At 39.6% G+C, this 21,417-nt stretch overlaps 1 protein-coding gene across 4 annotated transcripts in view; it reads right to left on the bottom strand.

Annotated features, from left to right (window-relative positions):
- Positions 1–13,239, bottom strand: part of MARCHF8 (membrane associated ring-CH-type finger 8) — a 157,979-nt gene extending 144,740 nt beyond the window's left edge. The window contains exons 1-2 of one of the 4 annotated variants that reach the window (XM_025466392.3): positions 13,080–13,233; positions 12,556–12,650 (exon numbers count right to left, since the gene is read on the bottom strand). The gene's annotated coding sequence lies outside the window, so the exon portion shown is untranslated. Of the gene's footprint in view, positions 1–12,555; positions 12,911–13,079 lie in introns of those variants that run through there. The other 3 variants (XM_025466393.3, XM_025466391.3, XM_025466399.3) reach the window with 3 other exon arrangements.
- Between the last annotated feature and the right edge of the window lie 8,178 nt (positions 13,240–21,417).

Raw genomic sequence — 21,417 nt, 5'->3', positions numbered from 1 at the left:
TTGAATTTGAAAAGCCAATCCAAAAAGGTCATAAAATGTGATTCCATTTATATAACATTCTTAAAAAGACAACAGTTTAGCAATGGGAAAACAGATTAATGATTGCCAGGGGTGAAGAAGGCGGTGAGTGTGGGGAGAAGTGGGTATAGCTATAAAAAGCACAACATGAGGAATTCTTGGGGAGACAGAAATATTCTGCATCTTGACTATAACAATGTCAGTGTCCTGGTCTTGATATTTTACTGTAGAGTTTCAAGATGTTAATTCTGAGGGATATTGAATAAAGGTTAAACAGGATCCCTCTGCAAGTTAAACAGGATTCCTGACAACTGCATATAAACCTACAGTTACCTCAAAATGGAAAATTTAAAGAAAAAAGGTATAAATAAGAAGGCTACCCAAGCAGACAAAAAAAATTTTTTCGACACATTTTTTGAAGACAGGAAAATATGGAAATAATAATTTAGCCAGCTAAATAGGGCCACAATGTAAAATACATGAAATGATGGATAAAGATACAAAACGAATTAATTTCCCTATAAAACACTAATGGGCTCAGGCTTCAAGTTATAAGTGGGAACAAGCTACAGGCTAAAAAACAGAGATATAATAAAAGTCTAAAAATAAAGCAATTGGTCCCCTGGCCACCTCCCCAACCAAAACTGCTACCAAAAGCAGGGTGCTGTCATAACAAAAACCTAAATAAGTTGTATTTATTTAGTCATCACTTTGTCGGCAATGAGGAACTTCATATTAGAGAATGAAAAGATGATGATCCATGTTATGCAAAGGAAAATATTTAGAAACTCTGCTGATGGCTCTAACTCAGAAGACAAACCACACAACTGATAAACTTTAAGCCCTATGGGGGGAAAAGCAGAAAACTTTAAAACTATAGTGTGTGTTGGTTACTACTGGTTATTTCTAGCAGGGTATTACAAGAAAAAATGAGCTCAGAGAAAATCAGATTGCAGTGTTATATAGATGGCTTCCACTGAAACAAGATAGAGGAGTGGAAGCAAAAAAGCAGAAAAATAAAGTAGATTTGAGAACTATGTCCCAAAAATTAACTTGGTTATTGGCACTGTGATTGATTGGAAGCAAATGGATAATAAGTCTGCTAAGTTTCTAAGGGAAATATACTGGCAGAAAAACTACAAGGCCAGATTTAGAAGGTCTGACTGTTCAAGACCTAAAAGCCATCTCTGGGAGTCCAACCTTCTACAAAAAGACCAACTTCACCATACCCAAGGAGGCCATGCACAGAACATAAAATGTGGATGTGGGATGTGGCCAAATAAGCGAATGGGGGAGGGGGGAACCTCCTAAAGGATGATCCCTGGGGCAATGAAGCAAAAAAGAACATGAGAGTTTGTCTCAAGGAACAAAAATTAGAGTCTAATTAAGAAACATCCTTTCCTTCCAGGGATGGAAACCTTCCTTTATAATGTCTGCCCATAAACAAAGAACTGTTACAGAAGAGTGACTACTGTCTCTATATGTTTCACCTTCCAGTGGAATTGTTTACTAATCATGTTGTATTCTTACTATAATACTTTTTTTGGCGGGGGGGGATAGGGAGAAATATGTCTTCTTCACTCACCTGAACAAGAAAGGCTGATATGGACCTGACAGGCATCACTTAAAGATCCTGTACTTTGAACTGAAGGCAATGACTGGCTGGATAGGGGATTAGTGTGCTCTATGTGTGGGGAAAAAAAATTAAACAGTTTGGGGACCAGAATGACTAACTGAAACAGAGCCAACCCTATTCATCTACTTACATAGTTTCTTGTTCCCAGGCAAACCAGAGACTACATTTCCAGTCTCTTGCAATTATGAGAGAGGCCTGTTGACAGATTCCCAGCCAATATAATATAAGGACAGTAATATTTGTCCACTTCTAGGCCCTTACAAACATTCACTGAGATCCTCCATCCAGCAGTCTCTTCAACCTTCGTCTTGGAGGCAGATGGCATAGTTAAAGGAGTTACATTCACCTTGTGTTAGATTACGCATGACAATATTTTGTTGTTGCTGTTTTTGCTGTTACCATGGTATAGCACAGCACCAGGCTCTCAAAATTTTTGGTGCATATGAATCATCTTGTTCTGATGTAGCAGATCTGGGATGCAGCCTGAGATTCTACTTTTCTAACAAGCTCCAAGATAATACTAATGTGGCTGGTTTATGGAATACACTTTGAGGAGCAAGAGCTTAAATTACCAAGACTAATACGCAAGGAGAGAATAGACGATTCTCTGGGGAAACTAGCCAGGATAAAGGTCTCCCACATAGTGACTGAGCAGTGAGCCTAGAGAATTCAGGCTCACATTAAAGCAGGATGATGGAAGGCTCTAGGAGGAAAGACCTCCAGAAAATTATAGAGATTGATAGAAAAGATACTATAGATGATATAAGAGAGCATCTAGTAAAAAAAATTTTAAGAATATGTGTATGAAAAGTTACGTCACTTAAAAAAAATGAGGTAACTGGGCAGCCCCGTGGCCCAGCGGTTTAGCGCCGCCTTCAGCCTGGGGTGTGATCCTGGAGACCCAGGATCGAGTCGGGCTCCCTGCATGGAGCCTGCTTCTCCCTCTGCCTGTGTCTCTGCCATTCTCTCTCTCTGTCATGAATAAATAAATAAAATCTTTAAAAAAAAAAACACAAGGTAACTTTAAAAAGATACATTAGACCATCAAAAGATGAATGGATAAAGAAGATGTGGTTTATGTATACAATGGAATATTACTCAGCCATTAGAAATGACAAATACCCACCATTTGCTTCGACATGGATAGAACTGGAGGGTATTATGCTGAGTGAAATAAATCAATCAGAGAAGGACAAACATTATATGTTCTCATTCATTTGGGGAATATAAATAATAGTGAAAGGGAATATAAAGGAAGGGAGAAGAAATGGGTAGGAAATATCAGAAAGGGAGACAGAACATGGAAGACTCCTAACTCTGGGAAACGAACTAGGGGTGGTGGAAGGGGAGGAGGGCAGGCGGTGGGGGTGACTGAGTGGCAGGCACTGAGGGGGGGCACTTGATGGGATGAGCACTAGGTGTTATTCTGTATGTTGGCAAATTGAACACCAATAAAAAATAAATTTATTATTTAAAAAAAACATTAGAAAAAAGTAGTCACACACTACTACTTGGCTCTGTAGAACAATTAAGTTCAAGTGGTCACTGACTACTATTTCAGTTAGAATAGAGCTATAATCACAGCTGGAATGAAGTAAAGGTAAGTGAGGAATTTAAGATGCCCAAATCCACATAACACGAAAGGAATGCAAAATCTAAAACTGGTAAATCAATAATATGTATAAGCATTAAGTTTAGAACTATGGAGGTAAACTACCATAGAAATAAGAAAACAGAAGTTGCCTCTGTGTTCATTATAAACCCTTTGTGTTCATTATTTTTAAACACTATCCAAATATTTTGATGAAAACTTAAACATTAATTTTAAAATACAAAAAATATAGAGATTGGTAACATAATATGGGCAAGGGAATGGAAAAAAACGGTATCTACACATTAGGGGAAGTATAGATTGAAATAAACATTTGGGCAACAATTGCCACTATACAATTTAAATCTCATCTGACCAGACAATTCCACTTTTAGGACTCTATACGGTACTAATACTTCACGAATGTTCAGAAACATACATATGAAAACAGGCACTTCAACACTGTTATAAATGAGAAAAATCAAGGGTGCCTGGGTAGCTTAGTCGGTTAAGCATCCAATTCTTGATCTCAGCTCAGATCTTGATCTCAGGGTCATGAGTTCAAGCCCCATATTGGATGCAGAGATTACCAAAAATAATAAATAAACTTCAAAAAAAGTTCACATAACCACTGCTAATAACAGAAAAAAATTAACAATCCAATCATTCACCAAGAGTACAAAGATCAAATTATGGAATATTCATATAATGTAATGCAACACAACAGTGATGTATCCATGAACTACAGCCACCTACAGAAATACGGGTCAGTCTCAAGTCTCATATTATGTGGGATACAAAAGCAAGTGATGAAAGTATCCACACACTGTGATTCTAGTTATTAAGTTCAACACTGTGAAGACTGAAAGAACATAGCTTAAAGAGGCAAATATGATAAAACTATGAAAAATAACAAGGAAATAACAAACATAAATTTAGGGCATTAGTATGTCTGTGGGGAGGTAAAAAGATGGGGTGAGATGGGGACCAGGGGCACTAAAGATAATGTAAGATTTTGTTCCCAATTCGTGGTGATTACAGACTAATAGCATTTAAGTTCTAGACATATTTCATAATTATTATAATGCTTATTCAATATCTAAAATATGAAAACATCTAGAAATAAAACTTCCAGGTAACAATTTTTTTTCCTTTTGTCAAGACATGTTCATGAGAAAAATAATTCAAATAATATATGAAAGTCCAATCATTTTTTTAAAAAAAATCACCTAAAATCCCACCATCTAGACACAATCAGTAACAATTTACTGACTATCCTTCTGGACATTTGTTATTCATGTATGTATACATACATTTAAAATTTTTACATAAAATTACAACACATATGCGCTTATTGTATAAATGCTATTTACACACTTGCTTTTTAAAATTAGCTGTACTGAGTCCACAATTTACATAAAATACACTCATTTTAAGTGTAATATTGGAAAAGTTTTGACAAAAACATATGCAGTATAACCACTAACCACTTAAAATTCAGACAGAACATTTCTATCACTGCAAAAAATTTCCTCTTGCTCCTCTGCAGTCAATTCCTCCCACTCCCACCTAGGTAATTACTAATCTGCTTTATTATAGATTAGTTTTGTTGGCTCTAAGATAAATCAAATGGAATTATACAGTATGTACTCTCCTGTGTCTTCTTTTGCTCAGCAAAATGTTTTTCAATTTCATGCCATGATATTATCAGTAGTTCCCTTTACTGTGGAATACTGTTCCTTGTGTAATTATTGATAAACATTTGGACTATTCCAGTTTTGATCTCTGAACATTGGGGTCTAAGTCATTTGTGATGTCACATTTTATTTTATAACCAGGAGAAGAACTGCTGGTCATCCCATAAATGTAGAAGTTAACAGGAAACTGCCACACTGTTTTCCAAAGTGCCTGTATCATTATACACTCTTACTAGTAATTCATGTATGTTCTGGTCACTCTATACCTTCACCAACCCTTGGTATCATCAATCTCTTCAATTGTAACCATTCTCATAAGCAAAGAGTTGTTTATAATTTTGATTTGCATTTCCCTAATGACTGAACATATTGAGAACTTTAAATATGCCTATTGTGAATTTAAGTATCTTCTTTTGTGACATCTCTGCTCAAATCTTTTTTTTTAAAGATTGTATTTATTTATCCATGAGAGAGACAGAGAGAGAGAGAGAGAGAGAGAGAGGCAGAGACACAGGCAGAGGGAGGAGCAGGCTCCATGCCGGGAGCCCGACGTGGGACTTGATCCTGGGTCTCCAGGATCACGCCCTGGGCTGAAGGCGGTGCTAAACCGCTGAGCCACCTGGGCTGCCCTCTGCCCAAATCTTTTACCAATTTTATAATTTGGATTGTCTGCCTTATTAATGATTTATAGAGGTTCCTCATATATACTGGATAAAAGTCCTATGCCAGATGTATGAATGGCAAATATTTGCTCCCATTCTCTAGCAAATCTTTTATTTTCCTTAGCAGTGTCTTTTAAAGATTTTTTTTTAATTTATTTTTTTTTTAATTTTTTTATTTATTTATTTATGATAGGCACACAGTGAGAGAGAGAGAGGCAGAGACACAGGAGGAGGGAGAAGCAGACTCCATGCCGGGAGCCTGACGCGGGACTCAATCCTGGGACTCCAGGATCGCGCCCTGAGCCAAAGGCAGGCGCCAAACCGCTGAGCCACCCAGGGATCCCCCTTAGCAGTGTCTTTTAAAATGCAGAAGTTTTTAAATTTTATTAGGTCTGATTTAACGTTTAAAAATTTTTATAGGGGCACTTGGGTGGCTCAGTGGTTGAGCATCTGCCTTTGGCTCAGGTCGTGATCCTGGGATCGAGTCCCACATCAAGCTCCTTCTCCCTCTGCCTATGTCTCTGCCTCTCTCTGTGTGTCTCTAATGAATAAACAAAATCTTTAAAAATAATAAAATAAAAATTTTTATAATTACTGCTTTTTGTATCATTCATAAGACTCAATGTTTTCTCCCTCAGACTGGGAATAAAACATGAGGGATCCCTGGGTGGCGCAGCGGTTTGGCGCCTGCCTTTGGCCCAGGGCGCGATCCTGGAGACCCAGGATCGAGTCCCACATCAGGCTCCCGGTGCATGGAGCCTGCTTCTCCCTCTGCCTGTGTCTCTGCCTCTCTCTCTCTCTCTGTGACTATCATAAATAAATAAAAATTAAAAAAAAAAAAAAAAAAAAAACATGAGAGTCTGCTTACCACTTCTATCATAATGTTGGATTTGAGGTCCTAGCAAATGTAATAAGCCAAAGAAAAGAAATGAAAAAGGAAAGAAAGAAGGCAGGCAAGAAGGGACAAAGAAATGGCATACGGATTGGAAAGGAAGAAGTAAAACTGTCTTTATTCAGTGACTGCATATATAGAAAATTCTTAAAAAGTAACCAAAAGACTACTAGAAATAGTATGTAAATTTATAAAGGCTGCCAAATACAAAGGTAATATACCAACAAAACCAACTGTACTTCTGTATATTAGCAATGAATAAGTGGAAAATTATTTTTAATCCCATTTACATTACAATCCCATAACATCAAAAAATATAAAACATTAAGATACAAACTTGACAAAATATGTATATGACATGTACACTACAAAATTAAAAATAGTTCTTTGAAACAAATCTTTGAAAATAAAGAACAAAGGTAAAGGATTTATACTAACTGATTTCAAACCACACATAAAGCTACAGTAAGAAAGGCAGTACAGTACTGATAAAAGGACAGAACTTAATAGAATAGTGAGTCCAGAAACAGATCCATATATATATCACCAGTTGATTTCCAACATAAAATGGCAAGATAATGCAATGGGCAAAAAGCACACATAAAAAACAAGAAATTTAATAGGAAAAGGATAATCTTTTCAACAAATGATAACTAAGCAACCATGTATTCATAAAGGAACCTAGATTCCTACCTCCTACAACATATGCTATTAACCCCTAAAAATAGGTCATAGACCTAAATATAAGAGCTAAAACCATAAAACATTTAGAAGGAAACTTCTAAAAAAAATAGAAGGAAACTTCTATGGCCTGATTTTCTTGATATAACAATATTTCCAATAACTTCGTATGTTAATAAATATACATCTTTTACATTTTTTAAAAGATAAGAAAAATAAAGGACAAAGAGAATCTTTAAAACATTTTAAACATGTCTTCATTTTTAAAATCAAATATCCTCCCTTCCACCAATGACTTTTTCAAGCGTACAATTCACAGAATTGTGCAACCACCACACAATCAATTTTAGGACATTCACCATCCTAAAAAAAAAAAAAACAAACAAACAAACAAACAAAAACAAACAAACAAAAAAAACCATTACTCATTATCAATTCTCCTGTCTACCCACAGCCCAATTCCCAGCACTAGGCAATCACTTGATCTATTTTCTGACTCTATAGATTTGTATATTCTAGACAGACATTCTGTGTAAACATAACCATATAATACGTGGCCTTCTGTGACTTTTATCATTTAGTATCACCTTTTCAAGGTTCATCTATGTTGTAGCATGAATCTGTACTTCATACTTTATGGCTGAGTAATATTCTACTGTATATATATAAACCACATTTTATTTATATCCATTTGCCAACCTGTATACATTTAAGTTGTTTCTACTTTTGGGCTATTATGAATACTGATGCTGTGAACATCTGCATATAAGTTGTTGTGAATATATATTTTAATTTTTCTTTGGGTATAAACCTGGGAATTGCTGTGTCATTTGCTATCCCTATGTTCAGCTATTTGAGGAAGTACCAGACTGTTTCCCAAAGCAGCTGCATCACTTTACATTCTCAATAATAGTGTATGAAGATTCCAATTTCTCCACTATCTGCAACAGTTGTGATTATCTGTCTTTTGATTATAGCCATCCCTGTGGGTATGACATGGTATTTCACTGCAGTACTGATTTACATTTCCCTGGTGGCTAATGAGATCAAGCTTCTTTTCAGGTGTTTACTGGCCACTCATATGTCTTGTCTGAAGAAATGTCTATTCAAATCCTTTGTTTTTAAAATAAGGTTTTTTTGTTGAGGTGTAAGACTTCTTTACATACTCTGGATACTTGACTTTCATTAGTAGATATGATTTGCTCATATCAAACAACAAAGAGAGCATGTAGACAGGATATCAACAGAAACTCTTAAACACTGAGGGGAGGCAACCAAAACAGCACTACAATGTAAGGTAACTTGCAATATTTAGAAAATTATAGATGCCCATAACCTACAAGCACCAACTCCAATCCTAGGTGTTTACCTCAGTGAAATCCTTACACTTGGTAAAAACTAACATGGGTGGACCTTGTGGGGGGAGGGAAAACATGAATGAAATGTAGTAACCTAAGTGGAAAAGTCATAGAAAAAAATCTGCATAGTATGATGCCATTTACAGAAAGTTCAAAAACATACAAAAGTAAACTGTTTGGGGTGGGGGGAGTGTACATACTAAAATAAGTTCATGAAGAAAAGCAAAGAAATGATAGAATTCAGTAAGGTGGTTACTTCTGAAGGGAAGGAAGGGGGTGTCTAGTCAGGAAGGGCACAAAGATTTCAATGGTGTGATAATATTCTGATTTTTGAGTTTATATATGCAAATAATACATTTTTGCATGTGTGATATATTTCATAAACAAATTTTTCAGGGAGCTACACTGATATATAAAGATCTCTGTAATTCCAATATACTTAATGCAAATGAGTATCATAGTGAACCAAAAACCACATATAAACAATATTATCCATTATTTTTAACCCAACAAAGTGTAATGCTTTGTAAAACTGAGAAGAGGGATTCCCTGCCTTTTCCTGCTTCTCCCTTTCTATAAGCCTGTCTTCTCAACCATGATCTGGTTTATTTCTTTTAATTGTTTTTTACTTATTTATGATAGTCACACAGAGAGAGAGAGAGGCAGAGACCTAGGCAGAGGGAGAAGCAGGCTCCATGCACCGGGAGCCCGATGTGGGATTCAATCCCAGGTCTCCAGGATCGCGCCCTGGGCCAAAGTCAGGAGCTAAACCGCTGCGCCACCCAGGGATCCCCATGATCTGGTTTAACTACTACCTCCTCTAGGAGGTTCTGCCACTCAAGCTATCAACTTGATGGGCTCTTCTCCTCTCAATTTCCACTGTATTTGGATTACCTCAAGGCCCTTATCACATTATGCCTAGAATGCATGTGATTTAACTCCTCTGTCAAAGATAAGTACCTAAAGGTCTAGAATACTGATTCTATCAGCCTGACTCATAGAAGGCTCTCAGTTTTTGAGTTTCATTTATATTGAATAAATGAATTTGAAAATTCAGGAGTTTCAGAGAGAAGTGAGTAAAGATTTGGCCTGGGTTTTCTTTAAAACTCTCAAAAACTGAGGAATTAAATAATTATACTCCTTGAAAAAGAATTTCAACATTGAAACTCTTCAAGACATAGCAAATACAAGATTAATAGTTGGTTAAAATATAAAATGTAAAATGTTGGGATGCCTGGGTGGCTCAGCAGTTGAGCATCTGCCTTCGGCTCAGGGTGTGATCCAGGGTCTGGGGATCAAGTCTCACATCAGGCTCCCTGTGAGGAGCCTGCTTCTCCCTCTGCCTGTGTCTCTGCCTCTCTCAGTGTCTCTCACGAATAAATAAATAAAATCTTAAATATATATATAATGTTTATAGAGCATACACTGATTATTTTCCATGTCCACAGGCGGCCAAATCAAAGGCATAATAACTTCCAGAGAGATTATTCACCACCAGTACAGTCCACTGCCTTAGAACATGTCTTGAAGTCAGTCATATAACTGGAGGACAGGTAGAGTTGTAGCTTTCATAGAAAAAAAAAATAGTACATGCCATTTCATGTCTCAAACTTGTTACATTTAGAAATTTTAGCAACTTTTTTTTTTTTTTTTTTTTTTTTGCTTTCAGATATTTAAACTGTTTACCAGGGCACTTTGGTGGCACAGATTGTTGAGCATCCAACTCTTAGTCTCAGCTCAGGTTCTGATCTCAGGATCATGAGATGAAGCCCCAAGTCAGGCTCCACGCTCAACTGGAGTCTGCTTAAGTCTCTTTCTCTCCCTCTCCTCTGCTACTCCTTACCCCTGTGCTTGCTCAAGCTCTCTCCCTCTCTAAAATAAATAAATAAAAATTCTTTAAAAATTTTTATTAAAAATATAAATTGTTTACCACCAAGAGTATGAACCTAAACATTATGTGCTTACGGCAGAAAAAGAACTGCTTCACGGGGGGACAAGTGAAACAGAGCTGTTCAAGAGCTAGCCACTATGGCTGATAATAAACAGGGAGTCATAACTGGTTGAACCAATCCATTCCTGTGTATGCATCTGTAATTTCTTCCTGGAGCTAATTTAAAGGAGACAAAAATAGTGAAAGGGAACAAAGAGGAAAGGAGAAAAAATGAGTGAGAAATATCAGAAAGGGAGACAAACATGAGAGACTCCTAACTCTGGGAAAGGAACAAGGGGTGGTGGAAATGGAGGTGGGCGGGGGGCGGGGGGTGACTGAGTGACCGGCACTGAGGGGGGCACTTGATGGGATGAGCACTGGGTGTTATGCTATATGTTGGCAAATTGAACTCCAATAAATAAATAAATAAATAAATAAATAAATAAATAAATAAAATAAAATAAAATAAAATAAAATAAAATAAAATAAAGGAGACAAAAATGTTGAAGGTTTGCCAGATTTAGCAAATAAAAATACAGTAAGCCCAGTTAAACTTAAATTTCAGATAAACAATGGATTTTTTTTTAGTAATGCATACCTTATGCAATATTTATACTAAAAACTTTTTCACGGTTAATCTGAAATTCAAATTTCAACTAGGTTATCTGTATTTTATCTTGCAACCATAACTAAAGCCAAAAAAAAAAAATGGAGCAGTAATCAATTCAATTTCCTCACTTTGTAGCCGAAACTAAGACCTAAAGAAAGAAGTGACTTACCTAAACCCACATCAAAGATTAAGGAAGTGAGTTTACTTTGAAAACAAAAAAACATATTTCACTAGGTCTCCTTGGGTTCCATTCATAGTCTATTCAACCTCCAATGCTGACTCCTCTCACAGAAGCACCAAAGTGGACAAGCTTTAAAAGGCTACAGTTTTTCTCTTTCAATATCAAACTTCAGATTTCAGTAAATCCTTTCTTCGAGAACAACTAACCAGAAAACTAAGCATTTCTCTTAACTTAAAAAATCATCCTGATAATTTTTGGTCTACAGACTACTACTTCATATTGTTTATACGTTCACTCACTATATGAAACAGGACCTCTTTTTCTCCTAAAACCCAGTTCTCTCAAAATCCAGGGTTTCAAAATTTGTAATTTGTTCAAATCATTCCATGACTGTAAGTAAAGACTTTGGGTCATGTATTCTCTCAACTTTTATATTTTTCCGAAGAAATGTCCTAGTCCATTCAGTTGGGTCTAAATAAAAGTCCTGCACAAAGTCTTCCACTCCCATTCTGTACTTGAGCCAGCAATGAGCATCAGGTACAACTCTTATAAATATACACTTACTTTCCCTGGGCCTGGAGCGCAAGAAATGAAAAGATGGAAAGATAAAGGTCCATTGGAAATTTGGGGCCTTTTCCAAGTCTATGTGCAGAATATACTAATTGTCTCTCTAATTGCATGACACAGGGTCAAACAAAATTGAAGGAAAAATAATGGAAAACTCCATGTAGGCAAAAGACTCATCTTCCAGACCCTGTCAAATTAACAAACACAGAACCCTTCCTCAGCAGTGCTTCTCAACCTGTGATCCCTGGAGGCCTTCAGAAGTATTGCAGTGGAACAGGAAGACAGTAAAGCAGACAAAGGTTTCGATTTTATCTTTTTTTTTTTTTTAAGATTTTATTTCTTTATTTGAGAGCGAGCGAGAGAGCACAAGCGGGGGAGGGGCAGAGAGAGGGAGCCGCAGCCTCCCCGCTGAGCAGGGAGTCTGATGTGGGAGCTCCATCCTCGGATCCTGGGATCATAACTGAGCCGAAGGCAGACACTTAACCCACTGGGCCACTCGGGCACACACCCCCCGCCCTCCTTTCCGTAACTGAGGCTTCCAGAGAGGTTCTAAGAAAGGTTTTGTTGCGTCAGAAAGGCCTGGGGGAAAAGGCAGCAACATAAACCATGACGACCTAGTAGGTAATACGTTTTCTACTAAAAACTTTACCCAGGTGAACATGAATCCAAATCGTGTCAGATGAAAAATCTAAAGACAAACAGGAACTTAGCAATTAAAAGACAAATATCTACCTAAGCTTCCCCTCTGGCAGCTTCCAAAGTACGCAGGTTATGCAGGTTTCTGTCGAGATCACGCACGTCAGGGGTGGAAGGTCCTCAGGGATCACCTAGTCCAGACACTCAGCACAGGTGTGGAAACCCGGGCTAGCGCGAGGCTGACTTGCTCAAGGTCTCACGGCCCTCAAGGGCCGGACTTCACCCGGGACTCCCGGCGGGCAGCCCGAGGCCTTCAGCTCCCGACGGATCCTGCGGCCCCCGGCTTGGCCGGGCCCCAGGGGCAGCCTCGAGCAGCCGGGGCGGAAGAGCCCACGGCCCGGGATCGCCGCCGCCTTTCGGCCGGCTCCACGCCGGGGCGGGGACCCAGGGCGCTACGGAGCCCCGGCCTCGGCGGCCGCCCCCGCCCCGCCCCGCCCAGCCCACCTGTCGCGGACTGCACCGCCGGCAGCCACACCCCCTGCCGGGGCCGGGGCTCAGCCGGCCTAGTCCGCTGCGGGCAGCGGCGCGACCTCCGCCGGTCCCGAGGCCGCAGGAGTTACCTCAGGTGGGCGCTGAGCTCCCGGATGGGCCGACCCGGCCCGCCCGAAGCATGCCGGACACCAGGACGCCGCAGGGCCGCAGCTCCGCCGCCACCGGGCCTGTTTACACCCCCGGGCGGGAGGACGCCACCGTCTCCTCACGTGACACGTGCGTCACGTGTCCTCCCGGGGCGGGCGAGGGGCGTTGTGCTGTTGCCGGGCAACGACGGCGCGCCGAGGGGCGGGCCGCGGCGGCGCGATCCTTCCCCCGGGCCCCGGCGGTCGGGGGCGGTCGGGGGCGGTCGGGGGCGGTCGGGGGCGGACGGGGGGCCTCCCACGGCTCCGCTTCCATCCCCTTGTGACTCCGGGCCTTGACCGCTGTGTGGTTAGCGCTTTGCCAGGACGAGGGAATTCGGCCAAGTATTCTGATGTTAAACTTGGAGGAAAAAATGGAAATCATTGCTTACCTACGCTAGCAAAGGCAAAGCGTTTGTTTACCTTAAGGGACCCTTGTGTTTGCTTTCGCTCTCTGGAGTCCATGGCTATTCTACAGCCTATCCTATTATAGAATGGATGTGAGGAAGGCCTGTGGCACTTCCAACTTTTTTTTTTAATTTTTATTTATTTATGATAGTCACACAGGGAGAGAGAGAGAGGCAGAGACACAGGCAGAGGGAGAAGCAGGCTCCATGCACCGGGAGCCCGACGTGGGATTCGATCCCGGGTCTCCAGGATCGCGCCCTGGGCCAAAGGCAGGCGCCAAACCGCTGCGCCACCCAGGGATCCCAACTTACAACTTTTAAATCATATTTTTTTATAATTTTCATAAGAACTAGTCCTTGTATATGTAAATACATCTAAGTAAGTGTGTGATTCAGCATTCACCTTTTGTCCACACCAAACTTTCCTGATTATAGCTGATACTTGTTTTTAGCAATTATTTCTACCAAATCTTTTTCCTACATCAGACTTTACAGAAGTTTCAGCCACTGCCAATTTCTCCCATAATATTCATGACAAATTTCGTAAGACTAATAATTTGTACTATTTCTTAGTAAATTCATGAGTGAATTGTGAGCAACTACCTTCAAATAGTACAGAATTGTTCTGTTGCCCAGAAGTGATCTACCGCATAATTAATTCCTCCACACAATCCTGATCACTTTGCATACATGGCTAAGAGCAAATTGACAGGGTCAAGAGTGTGCTCAAAATACCCTTCAGGTCAGTGCAAGGTCAAGCATCCTCTACATTAACACATCTAAAACGCAACATTACAAAAAGGAGAAAACAGGGATCCCTGGGTGGCGCAGCGGTTTGGCGCCTGCCTTTGGCCCAGGGCGCGATCCTGGAGACCCGGGATCGAATCCCACGTCGGGCTCCCGCTGCATGGAGCCTGCTTCTCCCTCTGCCTGTGTCTCTGCCTCTCTCTCTCATTCTCTCTGTGTGTGACTATCATAAATAAAAATTAAAAAAAAAAAACAAAAAGGAGAAAACATAGTCATGAAATTTTCTCCATACTCATCTCTTCCTACAGAAAATAGGTTACAAGGCCAGTTGCCACAACCTGCTTGACTTTTTCTGCTGCTTCTGGCAGCAGAAGTTCCATGAAAGGAGAAATAATATCTTTCACTGATATACCTTATGCCTACGCCATGCCTGAGAAGCAAAAACAGTTGGCTAACCTGTGGCTTATGAATCCCTAAGACGTGGCAAAGACCCCTCACACATCCAGAGGGATCTGTAAGTTAGGGAGTACTCATGGAGACAATGCTAGGATGAATCATTTCTCTGTAGGCCATTTCTATGTAGGTAGTTTACTTAAACCTTTCTGAACCTCTTCATCTACCTAAAAGAAAGTATCTACTGAATAGTTATGAAGTGAAATAATGCTAGTACTTTAAGTGCTCAACGTTAACCATATTTGACCTTTGGCAAGAGAGTACTGATATAGAAGGTCAGAGTCCTGAGGAAAAGGCAGCTGACAATTTCAAAGTGTTCAGGTCCTGGGCCTGGATTCTCAGCCACCTGGACTGGAGTTGAGCATTGCCAGCAAGGAAACAAAGAAATTTTGCATTTAGAATGGAAGACTACCAATAAGAGAATTGCTAATGGGTGACCTGGTCTTCACTTCAAAGGGAACATCGGCCTTATGGCAGCAAGTCAAATTCCACATCCTATTTGTGGTGATGGGGACTCCTCATATACTATCTGTCCACTGCTTCAGCCCACATAGAAAAATTGCCTACCCTCTCCTAGAGTTTGTGGGAAAGAAAGAAGTCACCACCAAATGGCTGAACATATCTAGTTTGTCAGTTAGGGTTTCATTGCAAACAAAATGCACTGGTACGTAGGATAAGATGTACTATACTCATATATGACTCCAAACAGCATATTATCTAACACAGTGGGTATATACCAGGGATCTCTAACTAGAGTGATGACTTGCAAAGAGAGAAAGAGGTGAATTATAACCTGCTAAGGCTACAAAGCTATGATGTGGTAGAGCCAGCCTTGAATTTATGTCTCCTGATTCCAAGTCTGAATGACTTTTCCTTTTTATTAACAAACAAACAAACAAAAAAAGTGGTTTCACCGTATCTGTTTATTCTATCTTGCTTTTGGCCTTCCTGTGCTATGCTAAATGACAGTTTTGCTTCACATAGTGTTTGGTATATCTCAAAAGTAGAGCCAATAGAATATCCAGATTGATTAGAGGTATATGTAAAAGAACAGAGTGCAGGATGACTCCAAGGTTTTTGGCCTGTACAACCAAAAGGATGGAACTGTCATTTACTTAGATGGAGAAAGGTGTGAAAATAAAGAGAAACGTCACGAAAATGGAGTTGGGAGACCAGCAGGGGGAGCTCTTGTGCCATACCACTTGTCATCAAGTACTGGAAGAATTATCAATTACAGGTCCCAATAGGAAAAGATGTACAGTGAGTGCATCTCCTGTAATAAATTGACTATCCCAGCAATTTGGCCAATGAGAAACCCTCATCTCACCCAAATTCTTGCTTTTCTCTAATGGACTTTTGTTCAAAACAACCACTCCCAACTTCTTCCTTCATCTCCATAACATAACGTTCCTCTCTTGTGTTAGACTACCCTAAGGTTGCAATTCTCTGCTATTCACGAATAAAATAATTTTTGCTGGTAAAATAACTGACTTTTATTTGGAAAGTCAACAAAGGATATGTGCATCCTGGGAGAAAAAAAAAACAAGAATTTGATTTTGGACGTGCTAAATTTGACATGCCTATTAGTCATCCAAATAGAGATGTACAGTTAGCAACTGCACAGAAGACACTGGAATTCTGGAGAGAGATAGGGAGATATAAATTGATTGGTCGGTGGTATTTAAAGCCACAAGACTGAATGACATCACACGAAGCAGTAACTTTCATACCTTCTTATCTCAACCCAGGATACAAAATACATTTTCCATACCGACCAAATACATGTAGATTACTTAAAAGTTTCAAGCAGCAAACCTAACTTCCCTATAATTCACTATCTCCATTCTTTTCCACTTTATTCTGTTCCATTTTTAAAACTTCTCCCAACTCAACTGATTTTTTAACCAAGTAACAGTATGGTCCTACAGTTTGAAAATCACTGAAAGTTGCTGACCAAGAATATTAATTGTGTAACTACAGGGGAGAAAAAACATCCAAAGCCTGCTCATATAGCACTTTGGGGATAGGAAGATTAGCAAAGGAAACATAGCAGGAGCAGCCAGAGGTAAGAGAAATGAAATAGAGGAATCCTAAAAGCTAAGTGAAGAAAAATGTTTAGGAAGAAGGAAAAAGTGCCTCAGTGTGTCATTTCATTTGCTGAGAAGTTAAGTAAAATGAGGACTGACCTTTGCATTTAGGAGTGGAGAACTTGAGAACAGAGCAACTAAGATAAAGTGGCAGGGATACAAGCCTTATTTCAGAGATAGTAAATGGTGACAGGAAGCAGATTTCCTTTTGCTGCAAAGACAAGCAGGGGAATGGGACAACAGCAGGCAAGAGACGGGGGGGGGGGAGAGTTAAGATTTTCTGTTTAAATATTTATACACTAATAAAAATGGTCCAGTGATAAGAAAATACCAATGCAGAAGAATGACAACTGTAGGAAGGAAATTCTGGAGTTGGCTGGAAGGGTCATCCATAGATAGATGACCAAGGGGAGTGGGAAGGCACAGACAGATAGCTTGGTTATATTTGTTGTTAGATGCATATAGAATCTCTTTTCCAGGGGCGCCTGGGTGGCTCAGTCAGTTAAACATCTGACTCTTGATTTCAACCCTAGTCATGATCTCAGGGTCCTGGGATCAGGCTCCACGCGGGGCTTTGCTCAGTGTGGAGTCTGCAGAAGATTTTCCCTCTCCCTTTGTCCTTCCCCCTACTCACACATGCTCTCTCTCTCTCTCTCTCTCAATAAGGTATTATGCTGAGTGAAATAAGTCAATCGGAGAAGGACAAACATTATATGGTCTCATTCATTTGGGGGATATAAAATATAGTGAAAGGGAATAAAGGGGAAAGGAGAAAAATGAGTGGGAAATACCAGAAAGGGAGACAGAACATGAGAGACTCCTAACTCTGGGAAATGAACTAGGGGTGGTGGAAGGGGAGAAGGGCGGGGGGTGGGGGTGAATGGGTGGTGGGCACTGAGGGGGGCACTTGATGGGATGAGCACTGGGTGTTATTCTATATGTTGGCCAATAGAACACCAATTAAAAATAAATTTAAAAAAAAAATAAATAATCTTTAAAAAAAGAATCTCTTTTCCAATTGTTCCTAGTTTAGTAAAATAAGAAGTTGAGAGTGAAGACAGGGAGAGGGGTGCTGGTGGTTTCAGGAGAGAAGGGTAAAAACCATCCAGGATAGTGCTACATCCTAGTCCAGCCTGTGATTTCCTACATGGATGGTTACTGTATCTGTCTCCTGACTTCCATCCATGTCCCCTACAATCTTTTCTCCATACAATCACCAGAGTGATTTTTTTAAAACTTAAGTCAAATTATGTATACCTCCAATATTATTCCAGTTCAGAATAAAATCCAAATTTCATGCCTATGAAGTCCTCCCTTATTTTCTGTTGTCCTCTTACTTGCTTTGCTCGTTACCAGGCTTCCTTGCTATTTCTTGGTTTCCTCAGGCATAGAATGCTTTCTCCCATTTCCTCAATTCCTTTGTGACTCTACTTAAATGTCACTTTCTCATAGTGAAGGTCTTTGACCACCCTTTCTAAAACAGTTGTTTTATAAACACCCTATTGTGCCTGGTTTTTGTTCTTAGCACTTAATAGCATCTGTGGCAGAGACATTTAGAGCTCATTAAATATCTATTCTCACCCCCATAACTCAACTGGGAAAAGCCATTTGACTAGCTCTAACCAACAGACTATAAACAGAATGTATATGCACTTCTAGACAAAGTCATTCAAAAGCCCTCTCTCCCCTGCTGCAACAATCTCAGAGAACAAATGTTGCCTTGGCAAAACCATGCAATGGAAATAACCTGAATCAGCCTGAATTGCCTCATCAGGCAGCTATCCTGGGAAGTTGCCTGGCTCAGTGGATTTTGCATGGGTGAAGAATAAACTATGTTGTGTTAAACCAATGAGCTTTGGGGGTTAATTTGTTACCACAGCAATATATAGATTGTTATGGTCTGAATTATGTCTCCCCAAATATGTTGAACCCCTAACCCTCAGAATCTCATACTGTGATTGTATTGGAGACAGAGTCAGCAGTTAGTTAGGTTCTAATAGGATACCTGGATGACAACAACGAGGAGGTCTGGCTATCAGGGAAAGTCAGAGACCTGTCCTGGCAGCACTCACAAAAAGCCAGCTCAAACCTGACAAAAACAAAAACAAACAAACAAACAAACAAAAAACCCTGAGATCCAGGATGGAGGATGCCATGACAGGAAACTTCTGACCGAATTAGAAAGAAAAAGTGAGAAACCGGCTTCCTGTCCCAAGTAATAACTGTTCCACCCCCTAGTTAACAACTATCTATTAAAGATAGAAATCAAACCCAACCCCCAGGGCACACAGGTCTTTCTCTCTCTCTCCTCTCACATCTTGAGAGTGTACTTTTCGCTTTAATAAACTTTCCCACTTCCATTACTTATCTGCTATGCTGTGTGTCTGTCCTTGAATTCCTTCTCCTGATGAGACCAAGAACTTTTGGTGACTTTTTCAGGTCTGGATGGGTTGAGGCCCCAGGGCACGGAGTCTCCCCAGTTCACTCCACAACAATAGGGCATTTGAAGAGGTGATTAAAGCAAAATATGGTCATTAGGGTGGGCCCTGATACATTAAGATTGGTGTCCACAAAGGAAGAGGAGATTAGAACACACATTTCCTCCATGCACTGGAGGAAAGACCACATGAAGACATGAGGAGATGGGGACTATCTGCAAACCAGTGGCATTCTTCTCAGAAGAAACCAACTCTGCCAACTCCTGGATCTCTGACTTCTAGCTTTCCGATTTGTGAGAAAATAAATCTGTTGTGTAAACTGCCCACTTTATGGTACTTTGTTATAGTAGCCCTAGTAACTAAACACAGCAACCGAATACACCGATACTCCATCTGGCATATTTACTTTTTATTTGTTTTTCTTCTAGAATGTAAGCATGCAACGAAAGCAGGAATTTTGGTTTAGTTAAACACTACATCTGCATCACTTACAATAGTGCATGACACCTAATAGATGCTCAATTAATATTTATTGAATAACTAAATACTGTATTTAAATGAAATTTTTAAGAAAGATTTACTTGAGAGAGCAAAAGAAGGGGGAGGGGCAGAGAGAAAGACAGAATCTCAAGTAGACTGAGTGTAAAGCCCAACATGGAACTCGATCCCACAAACTTGAGATCATGACCTGAGCCGAAACCAAGAGTCAGGCACCCAACTGAGTCAACCAGGTGCACCTTAAAGGAAATGTTTTTCAAGAAAATCATTTTGGGGTGCCTGGGTAGTTCAGTCAGTTAAGCATCTGCCTTTGGCTCAGGTCATGATCCCAGGGTCCTGGGATCAAGCCCCACATTAGGGTCCCTGCTCAGTGGGGAGTCTGCCTCTCCCTCTGCCCCTCCCTCAGCTCCTGCTCTATCAAATAAATAATAAAATCTTTTAAAAAAAACAATATAGCACCATTTTCCTGTAAGCTACAGCTTTGACTATGTTGTGCACATTTTAATAAGTACTATTTATAAATGTTAGTATAAAATAATATATTCTAGAATTTTTTAAGTGTGAAGAATTTTTTAGCTTCAGTTATTGCTGCACTTTGTATTGACAGCATTTTACAACACAGTAATTCTAAGAATATAGTGTTTAAAAATTCTTTTTATATTTTACAGAGATTTTCATGCCCCCAAAGTTAATTATTTTATGATTTAAAACCTTCAATATTTTTAAAACTGCACATTACCATACTGGGTAGAAAATATTGAGTGACAAAAGATGTTTAAAACTGTACATGAAATTCCTTTCCTGTTTACCAATAAATGTGGCATAAGATTTTTTAAAAATATCCTAGAGAATCTCTTTGTTGATACTTCTGTCCATGTATATTTTAGTAAATGGTGATGCTCTCATTCACCAGATCCACTACTCTAATTTTCTAATGGAGGAAGAATAAAATATACTTACCATTTTCTGTGGAACAGTTATCTATCAATTTAAGACCAAAATTAATAGCAATATAGGAAATTCAGAAACAGATATTTGGTTTATATTTCATGGACGGTGCTGCTGTTCCAACCTTATAAAATAAAGCGGTCTGGGGATCCCTGGGTGGCACAGCGGTTTAGCGCCTGCCTTTGGCCCAGGGCACGATCCTGGAGACCCGGGATCAAATCTCACGTCGGGCTCCCGGTGCATGGAGCCTGCTTCTCCCTCTGCCTATGTCTCTGCCTCTCTCTCTCTCTCTCTCTCTCTCTGTGACTATCATAAATAAATAAAAATTAAAAAAAAATAAAAAATAAATAAAGCGGTCTGCTTTCCAAATTCTAAAAATTAATACAGTCTCCCCATCTTACCATCCAAACCAGTGTCCTTTGGTTTCTTTAGGAAAAGGAAAGGTTAAAGGGTTGTTGATTATGGAAGAACAATTTTGATTTGGGACCTTCCATACACATAAATCATATTGAGTGGCCAGACACTTATTTTACAGAACAGTTTAAAACATACACAGAAGCCAAATCAACTTGTTCTACCAGCCCTTTGAGGGGAAAATAATCCAACATTCATAAAACTATTCCACTTGATAGGAGGCGTATCAACAATAAATGCCTTAAATTTTAACCAGCAAGGTGTCTAGTTTGATTTTTAAAATGGTAAAGTC

This window comes from Canis lupus, chromosome 28 (assembly GCF_003254725.2).
Source record: "Canis lupus dingo isolate Sandy chromosome 28, ASM325472v2, whole genome shotgun sequence".
NCBI lineage: Eukaryota > Metazoa > Chordata > Mammalia > Carnivora > Canidae > Canis > Canis lupus.
The sequence above is the reverse complement of the archived record's forward strand: the minus strand, read 5'-3'. Positions and strand labels throughout refer to the sequence as shown.